Source organism: Geotrypetes seraphini, chromosome 8, assembly GCF_902459505.1.
Source record: "Geotrypetes seraphini chromosome 8, aGeoSer1.1, whole genome shotgun sequence".
NCBI classification, from domain to species: Eukaryota; Metazoa; Chordata; class Amphibia; order Gymnophiona; family Dermophiidae; genus Geotrypetes; species Geotrypetes seraphini.
Window position 1 is genome coordinate 122,941,162 of NC_047091.1, and position 12,961 is coordinate 122,954,122.

The 12,961-nt window shown below is 45.0% G+C and overlaps 1 protein-coding gene and 1 long non-coding RNA gene across 4 annotated transcripts in view; one reads left to right on the top strand and one right to left on the bottom strand.

The window, feature by feature from the left end:
* The window catches only part of LOC117365563, a 128,167-nt gene extending 126,926 nt beyond the window's left edge, over positions 1 to 1,241 (bottom strand). The window contains exon 1 of one of the 2 annotated variants that reach the window (XR_004540418.1): positions 1,105 to 1,230. This is a non-coding gene — a long non-coding RNA (uncharacterized LOC117365563). Of the gene's footprint in view, positions 1 to 1,104 lie in introns of both variants that reach the window. The other variant, XR_004540417.1, reaches the window with a different exon arrangement.
* A 121-nt stretch (positions 1,242 to 1,362) lies between these two features.
* The window catches only part of MISP (mitotic spindle positioning), a 49,079-nt gene continuing 37,480 nt past the window's right edge, over positions 1,363 to 12,961 (top strand). Inside the window, exon 1 of one of the 2 annotated variants that reach the window (XM_033956062.1) lies at positions 1,363 to 1,454. The gene's annotated coding sequence lies outside the window, so the exon portion shown is untranslated. Of the gene's footprint in view, positions 1,455 to 1,884; positions 1,994 to 12,961 lie in introns of those variants that run through there. The other variant, XM_033956061.1, reaches the window with a different exon arrangement.

The window sequence follows — 12,961 nt, forward strand, 5'->3', positions numbered from 1 at the left end:
CATGTTACAGGTAAGTAACCTTGCTTTAATGTCCCCATATAAGTCATTGGTGAGCCCACACTTGGAGTATTTTCATTTTTGGAGGCTGTACCTTGTCAAAAGACATAAAAAGACAAAGCAAACTTGATGGGACTATGTTGGTCTTTATCACCCTTTATGGAATGGGATTCAACATGTTACTGTTTGTAGAGAAGCAGCGCATGCTAATGGAGACAAGAAGACCATGTGTGAAGGTGATTTCTATACCGCTTATACTGTATAAGCGCGGTTTACAATGAATAGTGATCAGTGTTCTAAGTGTTTCCCTATCTGTACCAGGGGCACTGGAGGTTTAAGTGACTTGCCCAGAGTCATATGGGTACTGCCTTGTGGGAGGGAGGGGGGGGAGCAGGGAGTCCTCTCTTATTTTCTAGGTTTGTGGTCGGGGGGGGGGGGTGGATTTCTAGCCCTCTATTTGGCGTTGTTGCTCAGAAGCAACGTGTGTCTTCTATGGGTCTTATGGGAGATCTGCATCTCCTAATGCCTGTTACTTGGCACTGCTGCTCTCGTTCCACATCAAGTTACGTAAAGCAGCCGTTTCACCATCTGCCAATTAAAGGGTTAAGGTACAAACTAATTATCTACCTAGGGCTGAAATGTTTTGGTAGGAGACCTCTCAGATGTGCTAATTCAGTGATTCCGGGGAAAAAAAAAAGATTTTGGGCCTTTTAAGGCAGCTGCTGACACAGTTGGGGGGGAGGGGGGGGGGAGAGGGAAAACCAGAGGCACCGCTGCCCACAGAGGGCTGTCTGTTCTTCCCACCCTGTACGCAATGCCCTTCAGTTGACAGGACTGGCACTTATTACCTGCGTCACCTGCCAGTTTTCTACTACTGTTGAAAAACCACCCAGGACAGAAACTATAAGAAAAGCAAAGTGTGCACAGGGCAGATGGGAAAATTATGGATGAGATGAAGTAATGGAGGTAGTGGTGCAAAGAATTATAGTAGTATCTCACCTTACAGCCCTCAGGATCCTGGGCCTGCACAGCCCAATTAGAAGTCCAAAGTTCTCAACTAATTGATTCTTTTTCTATTTGGCAATACATATCCTTTCATGTACTCACCGTGCCCAATTCATGACTGAGGGAAGGACTTAGCAATTGATCAGATGCAGCAGTGGCCTGGGTGCATAATAGTGACCACTGTTTTCTGCTCGTGTGTCCTCTTGAAGCATTTTAAGCCCACCTCTATCTCAGGTCCCACGGTGGCAGAGATGGCTGTCTGTAAACTCTGCCCTTTCCACCCCCTCAGTCTCAGGGTGTGGCATAGTCCTTGTCTTTATAGCAGGGCGTGAGCTCTGGGGTTTGAACTTTGGAAAGATATTTCAGGCAAGAATCGCACCTGCTGTATTTCTAAGCAGAAGGGAGGGGGAAAAAAAATCCTCCAGTGTGGTACTACGAGCGGTGCCAGTACGGTAAGTGTTGGGTGAGCGTCTCACATGACTACAGCCAGTGTGGGAAGCATTGGGATGCCCGTTTCCCTGAGTGGGCAAAGGATTCTCACACCTGTCCTGGGTTTCTGAAGGGATCCAAGCATTTCTCTTCTCCCGGGTCGGTAGGGCTCATAAGGCACCTTCGGAGTGACTCCCCTGCCAGACTTTCAACAGGCTTTTTACTCTGCTTCTGCGGGAGGAGGCAGAGATGGGGGGAGGGGGAGAGCACTGAACTCCAGGGTAGCCCTCATTACCCAAGGGCGGATTCCTGTTGCAGTGCACGGTCCAAACGGCTTATCAGTGGTGCACAGAATGCTGTCGGGCCCGTCACATCGCCCAGCGCGTGCCCTCCTCCCCCCCCCCCTCTAATGCTCTGCAGGCCGGTGAAAACGTGCACTTTGCAGAAAACCAAAGGGACTCAGCCCGGCCCAGTGCTGGGCCGCTGTAGAGAGAATGGATCCTGAGGAAGAGGTTCAGCGCCACCAGCCAGCCCGTTGCCCTTTCTTTGGATTATTGGTGCTGTGAGTGGATTCTGGGTTTCTTTGCATATGTTTGTCTGATCCCATGCTAGAGCTGACTACGTCGCTCTTGAAGCACTTTTGAGCTGCTCCCTTCTGTAGAAGCGCTTTGCTAGTCTAGGTGCTTATAGGCCTCAGGCACTCGTGGAGCGGGGGCACGTGATCTAATACCCCCCCCCCCCAAAGCATCTTTGATGTACTTCTGTAGGACTATATATTGCTACATCTTACTTGTGCTATTGTTTTAACTTCTCCTTGTTTTTTAACAGATGTATTCTTTTTATTGATTGTTTTATTATGTATTTCACATATATTGATTGTATGTATCTTTTCTGTTGTGAACCGCTTCGAACTTTTGGTATAGCGGTATACAAAAAAATTTATTATTATTATTATTATATTGCTTGAGTCAAGATATGCACAGAAAGGTTCAGGTTCATAAATATGAAGTGATCAAGTTTATTTATTGATTGGACTGGTTTTAAAAAAAGTGTACGGATAATCTTGATGCCATGTGTGCCATAATAAAGTACTGAGCTGCAGTTTAGGCGCGGTGTAATTGCGCATTTATTAGAAAGAGTTTGGGGGATCAGTTTTCAAAGCAATTTATCCAGCCCGAAACAGCTCCAGGCTGGTTCAAGTTTATTGTTATTATTACTAGTCTTTAAGCCCCTTACATTAACGGGTGCTAGAATAGATGTGTGTGTCTGACTGTCTGTCTTTCTCTCTCTCTCTCCTTGGCCCGCGTTCTGTCTGTCTTTCTTTCTGTCTCTCTCTTTCCTCGGCTGTCCACTACCACCCCTTGCCTGCTCCCCCTGTCCAGCAGCAGCCCTTCTCCCTTCATTTTACCTCCCCCCCCTGTTCAGCAGTAGGCCTTCTCCCTTCCTTTTACCTCCTTTTACTTCCCCCCTGGCCAGCAGCACCCCTTACCTGCTCCCCCTGTCCAGCATCCGGCTTCCTGATCCGTTCGCGTCTGCCCTCCTCTTCAAGCAGCCTGCTGAGGTTTGCGGCCGGCCGTAGCGAACCTCGCAGGCCGCTCTGCATGTCGGTAGCACGTTCCCTCTGATGCGATCCCGTGCGTCAGAGGGAACATGCTACGGAGGTGCAGAGCGGCCTGTGAGGTTCGCTACGGCCGGCCGCAAACCTCAGCAGGCTGCTTTGAAGAGGAGTAGTGGCGGCGGCAGCGGTTGGTGAGTGAGGGCGGGAGGGGGGAGTCGCCGGCGTGTTCCCTGCCTCCGTGTTCGAAAATGGAATTCGGCACAGAGGGACACAGCATGTTATCAGGGAATATGCCGTCCTAAGTGCGCATGCGCGCTTAGGATTTTATTATAGAGGATTATTAAGTTATTAGGTTTTGATAGACCGCCTATCTGGTTAAATTGCTTATTTGGGGCTAACCAGTCATGCGCAGTGACACTTAACCATTTAGCACCCAACTGGAAACCTGCTATTTTGGGGGCTTTCCTGTGGTGTAGTCAGCACTTTTGCTTGTTAGGTGTCCATATTCAACACTTAACTGGCCATGGTAACCAATAAAAGTCAGTTCTAACTTTGAGGTTCTTTTACTAAAGCCACAGCAAAAGTGGCCTTAACGCACCCTTACTGCAGGTCTCTGCCACTGCCAGAAATAGGCAGTTTTTCCCATGTTCCTAATTAATGGCAATGCGCTAATTTTGTTATTAGAACGTAGCCCTTAAAAAATTACTGCATGAGCCCCTACCACCATGTAATTTGTAAGCAGTTGGGCCCTCATGTTAACCCCACACTAATCAATTAGCATGCGGTAATGCCTCATGTATTAACTGATTAGCCCTCTCTCCACCCCTAATATATCTCCTTCCCAGAAAATTCTATTTTTGTAGCGCCCGATGTGCGAATGCAAATTAGCCATTTTGCTGTAGGACACCTGCACACGTACTGCGGTAAGCCTTTTTAATGTGCAGTAAGCACATGCTAGCGCTTTCTATACCCCTATGTGTGGTTTGCCATAGTTGGTTAACTGTCGAATATCGCACTTAACTGGCTATGGTTTTGCTGACTCCATAAACCCGGAAATTCAATACTGGAACCTGGTCATGACTTGGCATTGAATTTCTGAGTATAACGCTGGTGGCAGCCAGCAAACACTGAGCATTGCCAGCTATCTACCACTTTGTTCTTTGATAGGGAGATGAATTCCATTCCTGCTCAGGAATGATTTTGCTCTGTTTAGAGACCTTTTTTTATTATTGAATTTAATGGACTTTGGTCTGAATTTGTGATACGAGACAGAGAGCCAGAGTCCTTGGAGATGATTTGCTGTATAGGTTAGTTACATGTTTGAAGCCTCTTTGCCATCACATGCGGTATAAAATCCAGCCAGTCTGAGACCATTTCTATTCTGTAATCCACTTAAGCTCTTCATCACTGTTTTGATTTGCTGCCTATATACTATATAAGACAAGCGTGCAGTCAGTCTGTCTGTCTTTTGGTAGTTCCTACCTGTTCACACTGAGGCTCGTGGCTGTATACCAAGTATGATCTTAAGGTGGCCAAACAGGTTGAAAAGGTGATGGCAAAAGCTAGAAGGATGCTAGGGTGCATAGGGAGAGGTATGGCCACTAGGAAAAAGGAGGTATTGATGCACCTGTATAAAACTCTGGTGAGACCTCATTTAGAATATTATGTACAATTCTAGAGACCGCACCTTCAAAAAAATATAAACAGGATCGAGCTACTAAAATGGTGCGTGGTCTTTGTCATAAGACGTATGGGGACAGACATAAAGATCTCGATATGTATACTTTAAAAGAAAGGTGGGAGAGGGGAGATATGATAGAGACATTTAAATACCTATGTGGTGCAAATGTGCATGAGTCGAGTCTCATTTGAAAGGAAGCTCTGGAATGAGAGGGGATAGGATGAAGTTCAGAGGTGATAGGCTCAGGAGTAATCTAAGGAAATACCTTTTTACAGAAAGGGTGGTAGATGAGTGGAACAGTCTCCTGGGAGAGGGGAGATTCGACTGAGACGTTTAACTATAAATATGCAGTCTTTCAATTGAAAGCAAAAGTACACAGTAAAAACTTTTTTAGGTATATTAAAAGCAAGAAGCTGGGAAGAGAATTGGTTGGACTGCTAGATGATCAAGAGATAAAAGGGGATCTCAGGGAAGACAAGGCCATAGCGGAGAGATTAAATGAATTCTTTGCTTTAGTCTTCATGTGGGGAAATTACCGGTGCTAGAGATGGTAATAAATTCTGATAAATCGGAGAAACTCAAACAAATCTCTGTAACACTGGAAGATGTAATGGGGTCAATTCGACAAACTGAACAGTAGTAAATCACCTAGATTGGATGGTATACATCCCAGAGTGCTGATAGAATTGAAAAATGAACTTGCAGAGCTAGTAATTTTTCTGTAAAATCCAGCATAGTACCAGAAGACTAGAGGGTGGCCAATGTGATACCAATTTGTAAGAGGGATTCCAGAGGTGATCCAGGAAATTATAGATTGGTGGGTCTGATGTCTGTGCCAGGCAAAATGGTACAGACTATTATAAAGAATAAAATGACAGAACATACACATAAGTATGGATTAATGAGAGAAAGATCTTGCCTCTCCAATCTACTGCATTTCTTTGAGGGGTGAATGATCTTGAGGATAAAGGTGAGCTGATTGATATGTATTTCTATTTTCAAAAGGCATTTGACAAAGTACCTCATGAAAGACTTCTGAGGAAATTAGAGAGTCACGGGATAGGAGGTAATGTCCTATTGTGGATTAAGAACTGGTTGAAAGACAGAAAACAGAGAGTACAGTAGTTTTAAATGGTCAATATTCTCAACTGAGAAGAGTAAATAGTGGGATTCCCCAGGGGTCTGTGCTGGGACCGCTGCTTTTTAACATATTTATCAATGATCTAAAGATGGGAATAACTAGTGAGCTAATTAAATTTGCTGATAACACAAAGTTGTTCAAAGTTATTAAATTGCAAGAGGACTGTGAAAAGTTGCAAGTGGACCCTGGGTGTCAAAATAGCAGATGATGTTTAATGTCGAGCTAGTATGTGTCGAATTAGGATAAAATTGTAACCAGTTAACTGTATATTATGTATGTTAACCTGTAACCCATTCTGAGCTCATTGGGGAGAACAGGATAGAAATCAAATTAAATAAATAATGTGAGCAAGTACAAAGTGGTGCTGCCCAATTCAGGGAAAAACATTTTCAATTCGATTTGGCCTATTGAATTGATTTTTTTGATTCAATTCAATTCACTTTTCCCACCCAATAGGGTGTTTTTTTCAAACATCCTGGAAGGTTTATTTTGTAAACTCTTCACCCACCCCAGCCTCACACTGGCGCTGTAGTGTAAACAAAACAAAAAATACTTTTCCTCTTAGCTCTTAGCTCACATTCGCTGTCTAACACCAGCTCTGGCAGGATAAACATTTCAAATCTGACATATTGTAATCACAAAACATAAAATTATTTTTTCTACCTTATGTTGTCTGGTCATTTTATTATTCAAATCATGTTGGTCCCAGGTTCTGGTTTCTATTTGTCTTCTATTAATTCGCTCACTAGGGTCTCTTGCCCATTTAACATTTTCTTTTTTCTCTGTGCTCACCATACATTTTCCATCTTTGTACCTTCCTTTCTATTGCCATATCCAACATTTCTATGTCTTTACCATCTCTCTCTCTCTCTCCCCCACCCCTCTCTGCCCTGTTCCCTGGGTCAGACCTCTCTATTCCCATCCATTCAGCATCTCTCCCTTCTTCCCCTCCATTTTCATGTGCACCATTTCTTTCTTCCCATGCACCATCTCTCCCTGCCCTCTACTCTATGTCCACAATTTCTCCCTCTCTCTTCTCCATGAATATCTCCCTCTCCTCCACCATATGCAGGATATCTCCCTCTCACCTCTTTCTACCTCTGTAGCATCTTTCCCTTCCTCTCATCCATCCCATCTCCACAAATTCTTCCTCTCTCCTCCCATGTGCAGAAGTTCTCCATCCCTCCTATCCACCTATCCTGTCCTCCTTCCTATCCCCCTATGCAGCAGCTGTCCTCCTTCCTATCCCCCTATGCAGCAGCTTTTCAACCCTCCCTCCCATCCCACTGTGCAGCAGCTCTCTATCCCTCTTATTCCCCTGTGCAGCACTTCCTGACCGACCCCCGACCCCCCCCCCCCCCCCACCTTGCCTTCGGGCCTCCTAAAGTAGCAGCAGCGGTGACGGTGACCAGCTTGGCAGAAGCAGCCCAGTGAACAGGCGGCCTGCTCACCAAGGCTTCCCTCTGATACATCATCAGTGACACAGCAGAGGGAAGGCCCTGGTGGGGCAGGCCAGAAGAAGCCAGTTTACTGCGGAGGCTAAGAGAAACCTGTTCACCACACTGCTTCTGTCAAGCCGGTTACCACCACTGCTGCTGCTGCTGCTTTAGGACTCCTAGAGGTATTTCAGGAGTCAGTACTTACTACTGAATCGGTGAGTCTGATTTTTTTTAGAAAGTGAATCGATTCAAATCGATTCACCAAGGTGAATCAGTGAATTGATTCAAATCGGTGACTCGGGCAGCACTAGTTCAAAGTGATGCATGCGGGAAAGAGAAACCCGAACTATAGCTATGTGATGCAGGGTTCTACATTAGGAGTCACTGCCCCGGAAAAGGATCTAGGTGTCATTGTTGAGGATTCATTGAAACCACTACCTCAATGTGCGACAGCTAAGATAGCAAATAGAATATTAGAAAATATCAGAAAAGAAATGGAAAACAAAGATGAATATGTTATAATGCTCATGTATTGCTCTGTGGTACGGCCACACCTTGAATACTGTATAGAGGTCTGGACATCGTATCTCAAAAAAGATATATCAGAATTAGAAAAGGTATAGGGAAGGGTGACAAAAATTATATGAGGAAAGGCTAAAGCGGCTAGGGCTCTTCAGCTTGGAGAAGAGAGGGCTTAGGGGTGATATGAGATGTAGAGATGTATAAAATACTGAGTGGAGTGGAAAGGATAGATATGAATCCCTTGTTTACTCTTTCGAAAAATACTAGGACTAGGGAGAATGCAATGAAGCTTCTAAGTAGAAGATTTAAAACAAACTGGAGAAAATATTTCTTCACACATTGGGTAATTTAAACGCTAGAATTCATTGCCGGAGAATGTGTTGAAATCAGTTAGCTTAGCAGAGTTTTAAAAAGGTTTGGATAATTTCCTAAAAGAGAAATCCATAGGCCATTATTGAGATGGCTTGGGGAAGTTCACTGCTTATTCCTAGGATAAGCAGCATTAAATCTATTTTACTACTTAGGATCTAGCTAGGTAAACTAAACTAAACCTTAGTTTTATAGACCGAGTCATCAACCAAGAGGAGCTCGACTCGGTTAACAATAATGTAATACATAATACATAAACTTGACAAGGAAAAGTAGACTGAAATAATTAATTTCCAAAATGTTTAGCAAACAAAAAAGTTTTCAGAGCTTTCTGGAATAAAGCAAAATAACCTAAACTACTTAATGTAAGCGGTAAAGAATTCCAGAATTTAAAAGCAAAAGAATGACTTGGGGCCTGGGTTGGCCAATGTTGGAAACAGAATACTAGGCTTGATGGACCTTCGCTCTGTCCCAGTATAGCAATTTCTTATGTACTTATGAAATGAAACTCCAGAGTGAGAGGGCATAGGATGAAGTTAAGAGGTGATAGACTCAGGAGTAATCTAAGGAAATACTTTTTTACAGAAAGGATGGTGAAGACAAAGACTGTGTCTGAATTCAAGAAAGCATGGAACAAGCACGTGGGATCTTTTTAGTGGCTGCTGCAGATGGGCAGAATGAATGGGCCATTTGGCCTTTATCTGCTGTCATGTTTCTATGACTCTGTAGGACCTTATTGAAGCTTTAAGGATGTGTTGATTGTTAAAAAAAAAGAACTGGCTATCGTCTTTTCGTGTCTTCCCAGGTGTTCTGGAGAATTGTTCCTTCTTTTTCCTGTTGTCCAAGCTGATTTTAAAAAATGAGAACTTTCAAATGTTTCTTCTTTTATCATGGAAGTGTCCTCAGGGCCTTATGGTATCCCTCAGGGCCAGTCTTAGTGGACTTTAGTGTCACCACTGCTTGTTAAGTACTCAAATTTCAGTGCTCTTTCCAGAACCAACCAAAGTAATATCTTAGGTGGAGAAATCCTTGCAGCTGCCATGCTACAACAATCTATAAAGTTTTTACTTTGTACTTAACAAGCCACCATTGAATGACTCAGAAGCCCCTCTTTTCATCTGCCTACATACGAGTTCTCTCTGCTTGTGAAGGTGAGAAGCCCTGGCTAGCCAGCTCATTGCCAAAGTTCATTCTAGAAGCCAAAAGAACCACTGAAGAATTGAATCTTTCACTCTAGAAGCCAGAACTGAAAGATGAAGCCGTTTTGGATGTTATTTACATACAGTATAATCCCGTTATAACGGATTTCAAGGGACCTGGAAAAACGGTCCGTTATATCCAGAGTTGCATTTTTTTTAAAAACTTTATTTAGGGCAACTTGAAACAACATAAATCGATGAAGAACAGTCACTGCACAAGTATATCAGCAACATCAATAACAAAACTCAGCCAAACATTGGTATAGCACGAAATGATTGCAAACCAGAACACTGTACTGGAAAGAAAAATACTCTGTCATTTTTTTTCTGGGCTGCATTTTTTTTTTTTTTTGCAAAACAGTTTATTAAATGAGAAAGGCCAAACCAATATAACAGGTAAGATAGCATTTTCAGTTGACTAGATACAGAAATAACAACAAACAAACCACCCATACGGGCGGAGACCGGAAGAGTCCGGGTTGGGTTCTTATACCCAGACTCGGCCAAACCCCACCCAGCAAGAGAAGCCTCCCCACCCCTCCCCCCCTATAGCCCCCCATCCCAGTGCCATCCCCAACCCACTGGCAACACGGGTACCATTGGCTTCTGCAACCGGTTGAGAACTTGGCTTTTAATCAGAGGGGAAAGAGTATCCAAATAAGGTGTCCAAACGGACAAAAAAAACTTACTATGATGACGAGAAAACCATTAGCAGATGGAATTTATTGCGCCAATACCAAATGGTGGGTGGGGAGTCCTGGAGCCAGTGATTTAAAATACATTTCTTACCCACTATATAGCCCTAGCAAATAAGTAAAGAATCCCCAGCAGAGAGCCCACCCAAAAAACCCATAGCCAAAAAGAGGATCCCCTCCACCTGAGAGGGAAGGGCATAGCCCACCAGGGTCTGCAAATAACAACGAACCTCCAGCCAAAAGTTAGCAGTGACCGCACAGGACCAAAGACCATGTGTCAGAGAATTGTCAACCCGGTGGCATTTCAAACACGTAGAGGTAGAGGCACAGCCAAAGTGAAAGGCCTGCTTCTGAGAAACATAACCCCAATGAAGGACCTGAAACTGGCATTCCTGGAGCTCAGTGCTCTGCACCATCCTGGATATCTGCTGCACCAACGGAGACAAGGATGCAACCCGAGGACGGCAACCCAAGTCCCGCGTTCACAGAGATAGAAGGTGGTTGTAGTCCCTCCGCAGCTGCAGAGCCACCAGCCAGCGATGGTATTGAGACACCGAGAGCCAGTCCCAATTATCGTTAAAAAAAAAAAAAATCCCGCAAGGTAACTAGAAAAGTGCGCTGGAGCGAGTTCCGGGGAAGAGTAGCAACATAAAGAGCAAGCTGCCTATATGCAAAATGATCCAAGCCACTCAGGGACCAGGACGCCTGAAGAGCCGGGAAATGAGAAAGACTCCCATCCTCCTGAAGGAAATGCCCCAGATTGCAAAGCCCCTTCCGCGCCCATTGTTTAAAAATCACATTGTGCTGGCCTGGACAAAAGGCCGCATTGCCCACCATGGGCAAGAGAACTGAGCTAGAATACGAATGGCCCCAAAACCGCGATACACACAGCCAAGCCCTGCACAGCGGTCAAACCAGACAGCTATGAGCCCCAGGACCCAACTGTGGTTTCCCATTCCAATGCAATAGATAAGGCAAAGCCCAGGGAAAAAAATAATCAGCCTCCAAGGCGACATCCGTGTAGTGAGAACCAGCAAGTAGCCAGTCCCATACGTGGCGGAGCAAACAGGCCAAATTATAAAGATGAACCGAGGGAAGCCCCAAGCCACACGTGGACCAGGAGCCATAAAGAAAAGTGCTGTTCAGCTTACCTTTCCTACCCCCCCCCCAACAGAAGGAGAGAACCAAGCACTGAAGACTAATCAGGTCTTTCTTCAAAAGAAACAAGGGAAACGTTTGTAACAGATATAACCACTTAGGAAAAATAACCATGCAAAATAGGTGAACACGGCCCATCAACGAGAGAGGAAGATTCATCCAACGACGCAGGAGCCCTTTGGTGTCAGTCAACAAACAATCTACATTCAACCGATATAAGGCCCGAACATCCACGGACAACTGAATACCAATGTAACGAAAGGAACGAGCGGCCCAGCGTAAAGGGAAGCCGGGGCCCCAATCCACCCGGAGAGAGTCCGGAAAAGCAAGAGCCTCCAACTTTTGATAATTCAAACGAAAGCCCGAAAAATCTCTATACTCTCGAAAACTCTCCAAAAGGACAGGCAAGGAGGCCTGAGGATCGGTCAAATATACCAAAAGGTCATCCGCAAAGGCCGCCACTTTGAAATGATGAGCCCCCACCACCATCCCTAAGATCTCTGGATTTGCCTGGATGTCCCGAATAAAAGGATCCAGGGTTAAAATGAATAACAAAGGTGAAAGGGGGCACCCCTGGCGGGTGCCATGACAAATAGGAAACGAATCAGACAAAACATCATTCGCCCACACCCGCGCTCTGGGATCAGCATAGAGGGTTTGCACAGCTTGAATAATCCAAGGGCCCAATCCATAAGTTTCCAGGACCGCAATTAAAAAACCCCAGTCTACCTGTTCAAAGGATTTTTAAGCATCAAAACTAATCACCAGGGAGGGAAGCTGGCCCTGGGCCGCCTGTTCCAAGGCCGCCAGAATACGCCTGAGATTATTTGCGATAGCTTGCCCCTTCACAAAACCAACCTGCTGGTCCAAAATGAGACTAGGTAATTCCAGCGCCAAACGATTTGCTAAGACCTTTGCAAAAAGCTTGGCCTCAAAGTTCAGCAAAGAAATTGGTCTATACGACTCAGGGTGCAACGGGTCCATTCCTGGCTTTAACAGAACTATTATTTGGATTGTATTCAAATGTCGAGGTAACGTCCCGGATTCGACTGCCGTATTAAACACAGAAGCCAACAGAGGCGCAATGTCCACCCTTAAGATCTTATAAAACTCACTACGCAGGCCATCAGGCCCAGGGGATTTACTCAAAGCACTAGACCAAATCGCTCGCTCGATCTCCTCTGGCGTGAGCACATTCTCCAACTTCTCTCTAGATGAAGCCGAAAGTGTCGGAAGAACGTGGCCCGACAAATAGAGGTCCCCATCCAACCGGGGGTCAGCAGGAGAGGAATACAGCTGTGCAAAAAAAATCCCGAAATACCCGATTGATATCCTTATCAGTATGCATCACCCCAGTCCCCGGCGCCATCAGGGTGGCAATACGAGAACTACCTCTCTGTTGCTGCACTAATTTTGCTAAAAGCTTACTACTCTTGTTAGCAAAACGGTAAAGATGAAATTGGTAATGTTCCATAGACTGCCGCGCTTGTTGATGCAAAAGAGAATTAAGCGAGCATTGGGCCTCCAGTAACCGGGCCCGATCACCAAGAGAATGCGTATGACCATATTGCACAAAGCCACGGGCAGCGGCTCCTACGTGCATCCTGTGCTTTAACTATAAGCCTTCTCTCTGACATCACAAATCAACGCCTGCACTAACCGCTAATGCTAGGATAACATGCACGCATTAGCGTTTAGCGTGTGATTAGTGTGCACTAATATTTAATACGCACTAAAAAGCATAGCGCAGCTCAGTAAAAGAGGGGGG